The following is a 15,597-nucleotide window of genomic DNA, read 5'->3' on the forward strand; positions in this document are numbered from 1 at the left end:
AAAAGAAATCTTTCAATGATTCTTCATAATTAAGTATTGAAATAAAAACGAAATCTTTCAATGATTCTTCATAATTAAGTATTGAAATTAAAAAGAAATCTTTCAATTATTCTTCATAATTAAGTATTGAAATTAAAAAGAAATCTTTCAATAATTCTTCATAATTAAGTATTGAAATAAAAACGAAATCTTTCAATGATTCTTCATAATTAAGTATTGAAATTGAAACGAAATCTTTCAATGATTCTTCATAATTAGGTATTGAAATTAAAAAGAAATCTTTCAATGATTCTTCATAATTAAGTATTGAAATAAAAACGAAATCTTTCAATTATTCTTCATAATTAAGTATTGAAATTAAAAAGAAATCTTTCAATGATTCTTCATAATTAAGTATTGAAATTAAAAAGAAATCTTTCAATGATTCTTCATAATTAAGTATTGAAATTAAAAAGAAATCTTTCAATGATTCTTCATAATAAAGTATTGAAATTAAAAAGAAATCTTTCAATGATTCTTCATAATTAAGTATTGAAATAAAAACGAAATCTTTCAATTATTCTTCATAATTAAGTATTGAAATTAAAAAGAAATCTTTCAATGATTCTTCATAATTAAGTATTGAAATAAAAACGAAATCTTTCAATTATTCTTCATAATTAAGTATTGAAATTAAAACGAAATCTTTCAATGATTCTTCATAATAAAGTATTGAAATTAAAAAGAAATCTTTCAATGATTCTTCATAATTAAGTATTGAAATAAAAACGAAATCTTTCAATTATTCTTCATAATTAAGTATTGAAATTAAACCGAAATCTTTCAATGATTCTTCATAATTAAGTATTGAAATTAAAAAGAAATCTTTCAATGATTTTTCATAATTAAGTATTGAACTTAAAACGAAATCTTTCAATGATTCTTCATAATTAAGTATTGAAATTAAAACGAAATCTTTCAATGATTCTTCATAATTAAGTATTGAAATTAAAACGAAATCTTTCAATGATTCTTCATAATTAAGTATTGAAATTAAAAAGAAATCTTTCAATGATTCTTCATAATTAAGTATTGAAATTAAAACGAAATCTTTCAATGATTCTTCATAATTAAGTATTGAAATTAAAACGAAATCTTTCAATGATTCTTCATAATTAAGTATTGAAATTAAAACGAAATCTTTCAATGATTCTTCATAATTAAGTATTGAAATTAAAACGAAATCTTTCAATTATTCTTCATAATTAAGTATTGAAATTAAAAAGAAATCTTTCAATGATTCTTCATAATTAAGTATTGCAATAAAAACGAAATCTTTCAATGATTCTTCATAATTAAGTATTGAAATTAAAAAGAAATCTTTCAATTATTCTTCATAATTAAGTATTGAAATTAAAACGAAATCTTTCAATGATTCTTCATAATTAAGTATTGAAATAAAAACGAAATCTTTTAATGATTCTTCATAATTAAGTATTGAAATTAAAACGAAATCTTTCAATGATTCTTCATAATTAAGTATTGAAATAAAAAAGAAATCTTTCAATTATTCTTCATAATAAAGTATTGAAATTAAAAAGAAATCTTTCAATGATTCTTCATAATTAAGTATTGAAATAAAAACGAAATCTTTCAATGATTCTTCATAATTAAGTATTGAAATTAAAACGAAATCTTTCAATTATTCTTCATAATTAAGTATTGAAATTAAAAAGAAATCTTTCAATGATTCTTCATAATTAAGTATTGAAATAAAAACGAAATCTTTCAATGATTCTTCATAATTAAGTATTGAAATTGAAACGAAATCTGTCAATGATTCTTCATAATTAAGTATTGAAATTAAAAAGAAATCTTTCAATGATTCTTCATAATTAAGTATTGAAATAAAAACGAAATCTTTCAATTATTCTTCATAATTAAGTATTGAAATTAAAAAGAAATCTTTCAATGATTCTTCATAATTAAGTATTGAAATTAAAAAGAAATCTTTCAATGATTCTTCATAATTAAGTATTGAAATTAAACCGAAATCTTTAAATGATTCTTCATAATTAAGTATTGAAATTAAAAAGAAATCTTTCAATGATTCTTCATAATTAAGTATTGAAATTAAAACGAAATCTTTCAATGATTCTTCATAATTAAGTATTGAAATTAAAACGAAATCTTTCAATGATTCTTCATAATTAAGTATTGAAATTAAAACGAAATCTTTCAATGATTCTTCATAATTAAGTATTGAAATTAAAAAGAAATCTTTCAATGATTCTTCATAATTAAGTATTGAAATTAAAACGAAATCTTTCAATGATTCTTCATAATTAAGTATTGAAATTAAAACGAAATCTTTCCATTATTCTTCATAATTAAGTATTGAAATTAAAAAGAAATCTTTTAAGATTCTTCATAATTAAGTATTGAAATAAAAACGAAATCTTTCAATGATTCTTCATAATTAAGTATTGAAAGTAAAACGAAATCTTTCAATGATTCTTCATAATTAAGTATTGAAATTAAAACGAAATCTTTCAATGATTCTTCATAATTAAGTATTGAAATTAAAACGAAATCTTTCAATGATTCTTCATAATTAAGTATTGAAATTAAAACGAAATCTTTCAATTATTCTTCATAATTAAGTATTGAAATTAAAAAGAAATCTTTCAATGATTCTTCATAATTAAGTATTGAAATAAAAACGAAATCTTTCAATGATTCTTCATAATTAAGTATTGAAATTAAAAAGAAATCTTTCAATTATTCTTCATAATTAAGTATTGAAATTAAAACGAAATCTTTCAATGATTCTTCATAATTAAGTATTGAAATAAAAACGAAATCTTTCAATGATTCTTCATAATTAAGTATTGAAATTAAAAAGAAATCTTTCAATGATTCTTCATAATTAAGTATTGAAATTAAAAAGAAATCTTTCAATCATTCTTCATAATTAAGTATTGAAATAAAAACGAAATCTTTCAATGATTCTTCATAATTAAGTATTGAAATTAAAAAGAAATCTTTCAATTATTCTTCATAATTAAGTATTGAAATTAAAAAGAAATCTTTCAATGATTCTTCATAATTAAGTATTGAAATTAAAACGAAATCTTTCAATGATTCTTCATAATCAAGTATTGAAATTAAAACGAAATCTTTCAATGATTCTGCATAATTAAGTATTGAAATTAAAACGAAATCTTTCAATGATTCTTCATAATTAAGTATTGAAATTAAAACGAAATCTTTCAATTATTCTTCATAATTAAGTATTGAAATTAAAAAGAAATCTTTCAATTATTCTTCATAATAAACTATTGAAATTAAAAAGAAATCTTTCAATTATTCTTCATAATTAAGTAGTAAAATTAAAACGAAATCTTTCAATTATTCTTCATAATTAAGTATTGAAATTAAAAAGAAATCTTTCAATTATTCTTCATAATTAAGTATTGAAATTAAAAAGAAATCTTTCAATGATTCTTCATAATTAAGTATTGAAATAAAAACGAAATCTTTCAATGATTCTTCATAATTAAGTATTGAAATTGAAACGAAATCTTTAAACAATTCTTCATAATTAAGTATTGAAATTAAAAAGAAATCTTTCAATGATTCTTCATAATTAAGTATTGAAATTAAAAAGAAATCTCTCAATGATTCTTCATAATTAAGTATTGAAATAAAAACGAAATCTTTCAATGATTCTTCATAATTAAGTATTGAAATTAAAAAGAAATCTTTCACTGATTCTTCATAATTAAGTATTGAAATTAAAACGAAATCTTTCAATGATTCTTCATAATTAAGTATTGAAATTAAAACGAAATCTTTCAATGATTCTTCATAATTAAGTATTGAAATTAAAACGAAATCTTTCAATGATTCTTCATAATTAAGTATTGAAATTAAAACGAAATCTTTCAATGATTCTTCATAATTAAGTATTGAAATTAAAACGAAATCTTTCAATGATTCTTCATAATTAAGTATTGAAATTAAAACGAAATCTTTCAATGATTCTTCATAATTAAGTATTGAAATTAAAACGAAATCTTTCAATTATTCTTCATAATTAAGTATTGAAATTAAAACGAAATCTTTCAATGATTCTTCATAATTAAGTATTGAAATTAAAACGAAATCTTTCAATGATTCTTCATAATTAAGTATTGAAATTAAAAAGAAATCTTTCAATGATTCTTCATAATTAAGTATTGAAATTAAAACGAAATCTTTCAATGATTCTTCATAATTAAGTATTGAAATAAAAACGATATCTTTCAATGATTCTTCATAATTAAGTATTGAAATTAAAACGAAATCTTTCAATTATTCTTCATAATTAAGTATTGAAATTAAAAAGCAATCTTTCAATGATTCTTCATAATTAAGTATTGAAATTAAAACGAAATCTTTCAATGATTCTTCATAATTAAGTATTGAAATTAAAACGAAATCTTTCAATTATTCTTCATAATTAAGTATTGAAATTAAAAAGAAATCTTTCAATTATTCTTCATAATTAAGTATTGAAATTAAAAAGAAATCTTTCAATGATTCTTCATAATTAAGTATTGAAATAAAAACGAAATCTTTCAATGATTCTTCATAATTAAGTATTGAACTTAAAACGAAATCTTTCAATTATTATTCATAATTAAGTATTGAAATTAAAAAGAAATCTTTCAATGATTCTTCATAATTAAGTATTGAAATAAAAACAAAATCTTTCAATGATTCTTCATAATTAAGTATTGAAATTAAAAAGAAATCTTTCAATTATTCTTCATAATTAAGTTTTGAAATTAAAAAGAAATCTTTCAATAATTCTTCATAATTAAGTATTGAAATAAAAACGAAATCTTTTAATGATTCTTCATAATTAAGTATTGAAATTGAAACGAAATCTTTCAATGATTCTTCATAATTAAGTATTGAAATTAAAAAGAAATCTTTCAATGATTCTTAATAATTAAGTATTGAAATAAAAACGAAATCTTTCAATTATTCTTCATAATTAAGTATTGAAATTAAAAAGAAATCTTTCAATGATTCTTCATAATTAAGTATTGAAATTAAAAAGAAATCTTTCAATGATTCTTCATAATTAAGTATTGAAATTAAACCGAAATCTTTCAATGATTCTTCATAATTAAGTATTGAAATTAAAAAGAAATCTTTCAATGATTCTTCATAATTAAGTATTGAACTTAAAACGAAATCTTTCAATGATTCTTCATAATTAAGTATTGAAATTAAAACGAAATCTTTCAATGATTCTTCATAATTAAGTATTGAAATTAAAACGAAATCTTTCAATGATTCATCATAATTAAGTATTGAAATTAAAAAGAAATCTTTCAATGATTCTTCATAATTAAGTATTGAAATTAAAACGAAATCTTTCAATGATTCTTCATAATTAAGTATTGAAATTAAAACGAAATCTTTCAATGATTCTTCATAATTAAGTATTGAAATTAAAACGAAATCTTTCAATGATTCTTCATAATTAAGTATTGAAATTAAAACGAAATCTTTCAATTATTCTTCATAATTAAGTATTGAAATTAAAAAGAAATCTTTCAATGATTCTTCATAATTAAGTATTGAAATTAAAAAGAAATCTCTCAATGATTCTTCATAATTAAGTATTGAAATAAAAACGAAATCTTTCAATGATTCTTCATAATTAAGTATTGAAATTAAAAAGAAATCTTTCACTGATTCTTCATAATTAAGTATTGAAATAAAAACGAAATCTTTCAATGATTCTTCATAATTAAGTATTGAAATTAAAACGAAATCTTTCAATGATTCTTCATAATTAAGTATTGAAATTAAAAAGAAATCTTTCAATTATTCTTCATAATTAAGTATTGAAATTAAAACGAAATCTTTCAATGATTCTTCATAATTAAGTATTGAAATTAAAACGAAATCTTTCAATGATTCTTCATAATTAAGTATTGAAATTAAAAAGAAATCTTTCAATTATTCTTCATAATTAAGTATTGAAATTAAAAAGAAATCTTTCAATGATTCTTCATAATTAAGTATTGAAATTAAAACGAAATCTTTCAATGATTCTTCATAATTAAGTATTGAAATTAAAACGAAATCTTTCAATTATTCTTCATAATTAAGTATTGAAATTAAAAAGAAATCTTTCAATTATTCTTCATAATTAAGTATTGAAATTAAAAAGAAATCTTTCAATGATTCTTCATAATTAAGTATTGAAATAAAAACGAAATCTTTCAATGATTCTTCATAATTAAGTATTGAACTTAAAACGAAATCTTTCAATTATTCTTCATAATTAAGTATTGAAATTAAAAAGAAATCTTTCAATGATTCTTCATAATTAAGTATTGAAATAAAAACAAAATCTTTCAATGATTCTTCATAATTAAGTATTGAAATTAAAAAGAAATCTTTCAATTATTCTTCATAATTAAGTATTGAAATTAAAAAGAAATCTTTCAATAATTCTTCATAATTAAGTATTGAAATAAAAACGAAATCTTTCAATGATTCTTCATAATTAAGTATTGAAATTGAAACGAAATCTTTCAATGATTCTTCATAATTAAGTATTGAAATTAAAAAGAAATCTTTCAATGATTCTTAATAATTAAGTATTGAAATAAAAACGAAATCTTTCAATTATTCTTCATAATTAAGTATTGAAATTAAAAAGAAATCTTTCAATGATTCTTCATAATTAAGTATTGAAATTAAAAAGAAATCTTTCAATGATTCTTCATAATTAAGTATTGAAATTAAACCGAAATCTTTCAATGATTCTTCATAATTAAGTATTGAAATTAAAAAGAAATCTTTCAATGATTCTTCATAATTAAGTATTGAACTTAAAACGAAATCTTTCAATGATTCTTCATAATTAAGTATTGAAATTAAAACGAAATCTTTCAATGATTCTTCATAATTAAGTATTGAAATTAAAACGAAATCTTTCAATGATTCATCATAATTAAGTATTGAAATTAAAAAGAAATCTTTCAATGATTCTTCATAATTAAGTATTGAAATTAAAACGAAATCTTTCAATGATTCTTCATAATTAAGTATTGAAATTAAAACGAAATCTTTCAATGATTCTTCATAATTAAGTATTGAAATTAAAACGAAATCTTTCAATGATTCTTCATAATTAAGTATTGAAATTAAAACGAAATCTTTCAATTATTCTTCATAATTAAGTATTGAAATTAAAAAGAAATCTTTCAATGATTCTTCATAATTAAGTATTGAAATTAAAAAGAAATCTCTCAATGATTCTTCATAATTAAGTATTGAAATAAAAACGAAATCTTTCAATGATTCTTCATAATTAAGTATTGAAATTAAAAAGAAATCTTTCACTGATTCTTCATAATTAAGTATTGAAATAAAAACGAAATCTTTCAATGATTCTTCATAATTAAGTATTGAAATTAAAACGAAATCTTTCAATGATTCTTCATAATTAAGTATTGAAATTAAAAAGAAATCTTTCAATTATTCTTCATAATTAAGTATTGAAATTAAAACGAAATCTTTCAATGATTCTTCATAATTAAGTATTGAAATTAAAACGAAATCTTTCAATGATTCTTCATAATTAAGTATTGAAATTAAAAAGAAATCTTTCAATTATTCTTCATAATTAAGTATTGAAATTAAAAAGAAATCTTTCAATGATTCTTCATAATTAAGTATTGAAATTAAAACGAAATCTTTCAATGATTCTTCATAATTAAGTATTGAAATTAAAACGAAATCTTTCAATGATTCTTCATAATTAAGTATTGAAATTAAAAAGAAATCTTTCAATGATTCTTCATAATTAAGTATTGAAATAAAAACGAAATCTTTCAATGATTCTTCATAATTAAGTATTGAAATTAAAAAGAAATCTTTAAATTATTCTTCATAATTAAGTATTGAAATTAAAAAGAAATCTTTCAATGATTCTTCATAATTAAGTATTGAAATTAAAAAGAAATCTTTCAATGATTCTTCATAATTAAGTATTGAAATTAAAACGAAATCTTTCAATGATTCTGCATAATTAAGTATTGAAATTAAAACGAAATCTTTCAATGATTCTTCATAATTAAGTATTGAAATTAAAACGAAATCTTTCAATTATTCTTCATAATTAAGTATTGAAATTAAAAAGAAATCTTTCAATTATTCTTCATAATAAACTATTGAAATTAAAAAGAAATCTTTCAATTATTCTTCATAATTAAGTATTGAAATTAAAACGAAATCTTTCAATTATTCTTCATAATTAAGTATTGAAATTAAAAAGAAATCTTTCAATTATTCTTCATAATTAAGTATTGAAATTAAAAAGAAATCTTTCAATGATTCTTCATAATTAAGTATTGAAATAAAAACGAAATCTTTCAATGATTCTTCATAATTAAGTATTGAAATTAAAACGGAATCTTTCAATTATTCTTCATAATTAAGTATTGAAATTAAAAAGAAATCTTTCAATGATTCTTCATAATTAAGTATTGAAATAAAAACGAAATCTTTCAATGATTCTTCATAATTAAGTATTGAAATTAAAAAGAAATCTTTCAATTATTCTTCATAATTAAGTATTGAAATTAAAAAGAAATCTTTCAATAATTCTTCATAATTAAGTATTGAAATAAAAACGAAATCTTTCAATGATTCTTCATAATTAAGTATTGAAATTGAAACGAAATCTTTCAATGATTCTTCATAATTAAGTATTGAAATTAAAAAGAAATCTTTCAATGATTCTTCATAATTAAGTATTGAAATAAAAACGAAATCTTTCAATGATTCTTCATAATTAAGTATTGAAATTAAAAAGAAATCTTTCAATGATTCTTCATAATTAAGTATTGAAATTAAAAAGAAATCTTTCAATGATTCTTCATAATTAAGTATTGAAATTAAACCGAAATCTTTCAATGATTCTTCATAATTAAGTATTGAAATTAAAAAGAAATCTTTCAATGATTCTTCATAATTAAGTATTGAACTTAAAACGAAATCTTTCAATGATTCTTCATAATTAAGTATTGAAATTAAAACGAAATCTTTCAATGATTCTTCATAATTAAGTATTGAAATTAAAACGAAATCTTTCAATGATTCTTCATAATTAAGTATTGAAATTAAAAAGAAATCTTTCAATGATTCTTCATAATTAAGTATTGAAATTAAAACGAAATCTTTCAATGATTCTTCATAATTAAGTATTGAAATTAAAACGAAATCTTTCAATGATTCTTCATAATTAAGTATTGAAATTAAAACGAAATCTTTCAATGATTCTTCATAATTAAGTATTGAAATTAAAACGAAATCTTTCAATTATTCTTCATAATTAAGTATTGAAATTAAAAAGAAATCTTTCAATGATTCTTCATAATTAAGTATTGAAATAAAAACGAAATCTTTCAATGATTCTTCATAATTAAGTATTGAAATTAAAAAGAAATCTTTCAATTATTCTTCATAATTAAGTATTGAAATTAAAACGAAATCTTTCAATGATTCTTCATAATAACGTATTGAAATAAAAACGAAATCTTTCAATGATTCTTCATAATTAAGTATTGAAATTAAAACGAAATCTTTCAATTATTCTTCATAATTAAGTATTGAAATTAAAAAGAAATCTTTCAATTATTCTTCATAATTAAGTATTGAAATTAAAACGAAATCTTTCAATGATTCTTCATAATTAAGTATTGAAATAAAAACGAAATCTTTCAATGATTCTTCATAATTAAGTATTGAAATTAAAACGAAATCTTTCAATTATTCTTCATAATTAAGTATTGAAATTAAAAAGAAATCTTTCAATGATTCTTCATAATTAAGTATTGAAATAAAAACGAAATCTTTCAATGATTCTTCATAATTAAGTATTGAAATTAAAAAGAAATCTTTCAATTATTCTTCATAATTAAGTATTGAAATTAAAAAGAAATCTTTCAATGATTCTTCATAATTAAGTATTGAAATAAAAACGAAATCTTTCAATGATTCTTCATAATTAAGTATTGAAATTGAAACGAAATCTTTCAATGATTCTTCATAATTAAGTATTGAAATTAAAAAGAAATCTTTCAATGATTCTTCATAATTAAGTATTGAAATAAAAACGAAATCTTTCAATTATTCTTCATAATTAAGTATTGAAATTAAAAAGAAATCTTTCAATGATTCTTCATAATTAAGTATTGAAATTAAAAAGAAATCTTTCAATGATTCTTCATAATTAAGTATTGAAATTAAACCGAAATCTTTCAATGATTCTTCATAATTAAGTATTGAAATTAAAACGAAATCTTTCAATGATTCTTCATAATTAAGTATTGAAATTAAAACGAAATCTTTCAATGATTCTTCATAATTAAGTATTGAAATTAAAAAGAAATCTTTCAATTATTCTTCATAATAAACTATTGAAATTAAAAAGAAATCTTTCAATTATTCTTCATAATTAAGTATTGAAATTAAAACGAAATCTTTCAATTATTCTTCATAATTAAGTATTGAAATTAAAAAGAAATCTTTCAATTATTCTTCATAATTAAGTATTGAAATTAAAAAGAAATCTTTCAATGATTCTTCATAATTAAGTATTGAAATAAAAACGAAATCTTTCAATGATTCTTCATAATTAAGTATTGAAATTAAAACGGAATCTTTCAATTATTCTTCATAATTAAGTATTGAAATTAAAAAGAAATCTTTCAATGATTCTTCATAATTAAGTATTGAAATAAAAACGAAATCTTTCAATGATTCTTCATAATTAAGTATTGAAATTAAAAAGAAATCTTTCAATTATTCTTCATAATTAAGTATTGAAATTAAAAAGAAATCTTTCAATAATTCTTCATAATTAAGTATTGAAATAAAAACGAAATCTTTCAATGATTCTTCATAATTAAGTATTGAAATTGAAACGAAATCTTTCAATGATTCTTCATAATTAAGTATTGAAATTAAAAAGAAATCTTTCAATGATTCTTCATAATTAAGTATTGAAATAAAAACGAAATTATTCAATGATTCTTCATAATTAAGTATTGAAATTAAAAAGAAATCTTTCAATGATTCTTCATAATTAAGTATTGAAATTAAAAAGAAATCTTTCAATGATTCTTCATAATTAAGTATTGAAATTAAACCGAAATCTTTCAATGATTCTTCATAATTAAGTATTGAAATTAAAAAGAAATCTTTCAATGATTCTTCATAATTAAGTATTGAACTTAAAACGAAATCTTTCAATGATTCTTCATAATTAAGTATTGAAATTAAAACGAAATCTTTCAATGATTCTTCATAATTAAGTATTGAAATTAAAACGAAATCTTTCAATGATTCTTCATAATTAAGTACTGAAATTAAAAAGAAATCTTTCAATGATTCTTCATAATTAAGTATTGAAATTAAAACGAAATCTTTCAATGATTCTTCATAATAAAGTATTGAAATTAAAACGAAATCTTTCAATGATTCTTCATAATTAAGTATTGAAATTAAACCGAAATCTTTCAATGATTCTTCATAATTAAGTATTGAAATTAAAAAGAAATCTTTCAATGATTCTTCATAATTAAGTATTGAACTTAAAACGAAATCTTTCAATGATTCTTCATAATTAAGTATTGAAATTAAAACGAAATCTTTCAATGATTCTTCATAATTAAGTATTGAAATTAAAACGAAATCTTTCAATGATTCATCATAATTAAGTATTGAAATTAAAAAGAAATCTTTCAATGATTCTTCATAATTAAGTATTGAAATTAAAACGAAATCTTTCAATGATTCTTCATAATTAAGTATTGAAATTAAAACGAAATCTTTCAATGATTCTTCATAATTAAGTATTGAAATTAAAACGAAATCTTTCAATGATTCTTCATAATTAAGTATTGAAATTAAAACGAAATCTTTCAATTATTCTTCATAATTAAGTATTGAAATTAAAAAGAAATCTTTCAATGATTCTTCATAATTAAGTATTGAAATTAAAAAGAAATCTCTCAATGATTCTTCATAATTAAGTATTGAAATAAAAACGAAATCTTTCAATGATTCTTCATAATTAAGTATTGAAATTAAAAAGAAATCTTTCACTGATTCTTCATAATTAAGTATTGAAATAAAAACGAAATCTTTCAATGATTCTTCATAATTAAGTATTGAAATTAAAACGAAATCTTTCAATGATTCTTCATAATTAAGTATTGAAATTAAAAAGAAATCTTTCAATTATTCTTCATAATTAAGTATTGAAATTAAAACGAAATCTTTCAATGATTCTTCATAATTAAGTATTGAAATTAAAACGAAATCTTTCAATGATTCTTCATAATTAAGTATTGAAATTAAAAAGAAATTTTTCAATTATTCTTCATAATTAAGTATTGAAATTAAAAAGAAATCTTTCAATGATTCTTCATAATTAAGTATTGAAATTAAAACGAAATCTTTCAATGATTCTTCATAATTAAGTATTGAAATTAAAACGAAATCTTTCAATGATTCTTCATAATTAAGTATTGAAATTAAAAAGAAATCTTTCAATCATTCTTCATAATTAAGTATTGAAATAAAAACGAAATCTTTCAATGATTCTTCATAATTAAGTATTGAAATTAAAAAGAAATCTTTCAATTATTCTTCATAATTAAGTATTGAAATTAAAAAGAAATCTTTCAATGATTCTTCATAATTAAGTATTGAAATTAAAAAGAAATCTTTCAATGATTCTTCATAATTAAGTATTGAAATTAAAACGAAATCTTTCAATGATTCTGCATAATTAAGTATTGAAATTAAAACGAAATCTTTCAATGATTCTTCATAATTAAGTATTGAAATTAAAACGAAATCTTTCAATTATTCTTCATAATTAAGTATTGAAATTAAAAAGAAATCTTTCAATTATTCTTCATAATAAACTATTGAAATTAAAAAGAAATCTTTCAATTATTCTTCATAATTAAGTATTGAAATTAAAACGAAATCTTTCAATTATTCTTCATAATTAAGTATTGAAATTAAAAAGAAATCTTTCAATTATTCTTCATAATTAAGTATTGAAATTAAAAAGAAATCTTTCAATGATTCTTCATAATTAAGTATTGAAATAAAAACGAAATCTTTCAATGATTCTTCATAATTAAGTATTGAAATTAAAACGGAATCTTTCAATTATTCTTCATAATTAAGTATTGAAATTAAAAAGAAATCTTTCAATGATTCTTCATAATTAAGTATTGAAATAAAAACGAAATCTTTCAATGATTCTTCATAATTAAGTATTGAAATTAAAAAGAAATCTTTCAATTATTCTTCATAATTAAGTATTGAAATTAAAAAGAAATCTTTCAATAATTCTTCATAATTAAGTATTGAAATAAAAACGAAATCTTTCAATGATTCTTCATAATTAAGTATTGAAATTGAAACGAAATCTTTCAATGATTCTTCATAATTAAGTATTGAACTTAAAACGAAATCTTTCAATGATTCTTCATAATTAAGTATTGAAATTAAAACGAAATCTTTCAATGATTCTTCATAATTAAGTATTGAAATAAAAACGAAATCTTTCAATGATTCTTCATAATTAAGTATTGAAATTAAAAAGAAATCTTTCAATGATTCTTCATAATTAAGTATTGAAATTAAAAAGAAATCTTTCAATGATTCTTCATAATTAAGTATTGAAATTAAAACGAAATCTTTCAATGATTCTTCATAATTAAGTATTGAAATTAAAACGAAATCTTTCAATGATTCTTCATAATTAAGTATTGAAATTAAAACGAAATCTTTCAATTATTCTTAATAATTAAGTATTGAAATTAAAAAGAAATCTTTCAATGATTCTTCATAATTAAGTATTGAAATAAAAACGAAATCTTTCAATGATTCTTCATAATTAAGTATTGAAATTGAAAAGAAATCTTTCAATTATTCTTCATAATTAAGTATTGAAATTAAAACGAAATCTTTCAATGATTCTTCATAATAACGTATTGAAATAAAAACGAAATCTTTCAATGATTCTTCATAATTAAGTATTGAAATTAAAACGAAATCTTTCAATTATTCTTCATAATTAAGTATTGAAATTAAAAAGAAATCTTTCAATGATTCTTCATAATTAAGTATTGAAATTAAAACGAAATCTTTCAATGATTCTTCATAATTAAGTATTGAAATAAAAACGAAATCTTTCAATGATTCTTCATAATTAAGTATTGAAATTAAAACGAAATCTTTCAATTATTCTTCATAATTAAGTATTGAAATTAAAAAGAAATCTTTCAATGATTCTTCATAATTAAGTATTGAAATTAAAAAGAAATCTTTCAATTATTCTTCATAATTAAGTATTGAAATTAAAAAGAAATCTTTCAATAATTCTTCATAATTAAGTATTGAAATAAAAACGAAATCTTTCAATGATTCTTCATAATTAAGTATTGAAATTGAAACGAAATCTTTCAATGATTCTTCATAATTAAGTATTGAACTTAAAACGAAATCTTTCAATGATTCTTCATAATTAAGTATTGAAATTAAAACGAAATCTTTCAATGATTCTTCATAATTAAGTATTGAAATAAAAACGAAATCTTTCAATGATTCTTCATAATTAAGTATTGAAATTAAAAAGAAATCTTTCAATGATTCTTCATAATTAAGTATTGAAATTAAAACGAAATCTTTCAATGATTCTTCATAATTAAGTATTGAAATTAAAACGAAATCTTTCAATGATTCTTCATAATTAAGTATTGAAATTAAAACGAAATCTTTCAATGATTCTTCATAATTAAGTATTGAAATTAAAACGAAATCTTTCAATTATTCTTCATAATTAAGTATTGAAATTAAAAAGAAATCTTTCAATGATTCTTCATAATTAAGTATTGAAATAAAAACGAAATCTTTCAATGATTCTTCATAATTAAGTATTGAAATTAAAAAGAAATCTTTCAATTATTCTTCATAATTAAGTATTGAAATTAAAACGAAATCTTTCAATGATTCTTCATAATAACGTATTGAAATAAAAACGAAATCTTTCAATGATTCTTCATAATTAAGTATTGAAATTAAAACGAAATCTTTCAATTATTCTTCATAATTAAGTATTGAAATTAAAAAGAAATCTTTCAATGATTCTTCATAATTAAGTATTGAAATTAAAACGAAATCTTTCAATGATTCTTCATAATTAAGTATTGAAATAAAAACGAAATCTTTCAATGATTCTTCATAATTAAGTATTGAAATTAAAACGAAATCTTTCAATTATTCTTCATAATTAAGTATTGAAATTAAAAAGAAATCTTTCAATGATTCTTCATAATTAAGTATTGAAATAAAAACGAAATCTTTCAATGATTCTTCATAATTAAGTATTGAAATTAAAAAGAAATCTTTCAATTATTCTTCATAATTAAGTATTGAAATTAAAAAGAAATCTTTCAATGATTCTTCATAATTAAGTATTGAAATAAAAATGAAATCTTTCAATGATTCTTCATA

Source organism: Euprymna scolopes, chromosome 5 (assembly GCF_053919585.1).
Source record: "Euprymna scolopes isolate OS-2025 chromosome 5, ASM5391958v1, whole genome shotgun sequence".
Lineage (NCBI taxonomy): Eukaryota > Metazoa > Mollusca > Cephalopoda > Sepiida > Sepiolidae > Euprymna > Euprymna scolopes.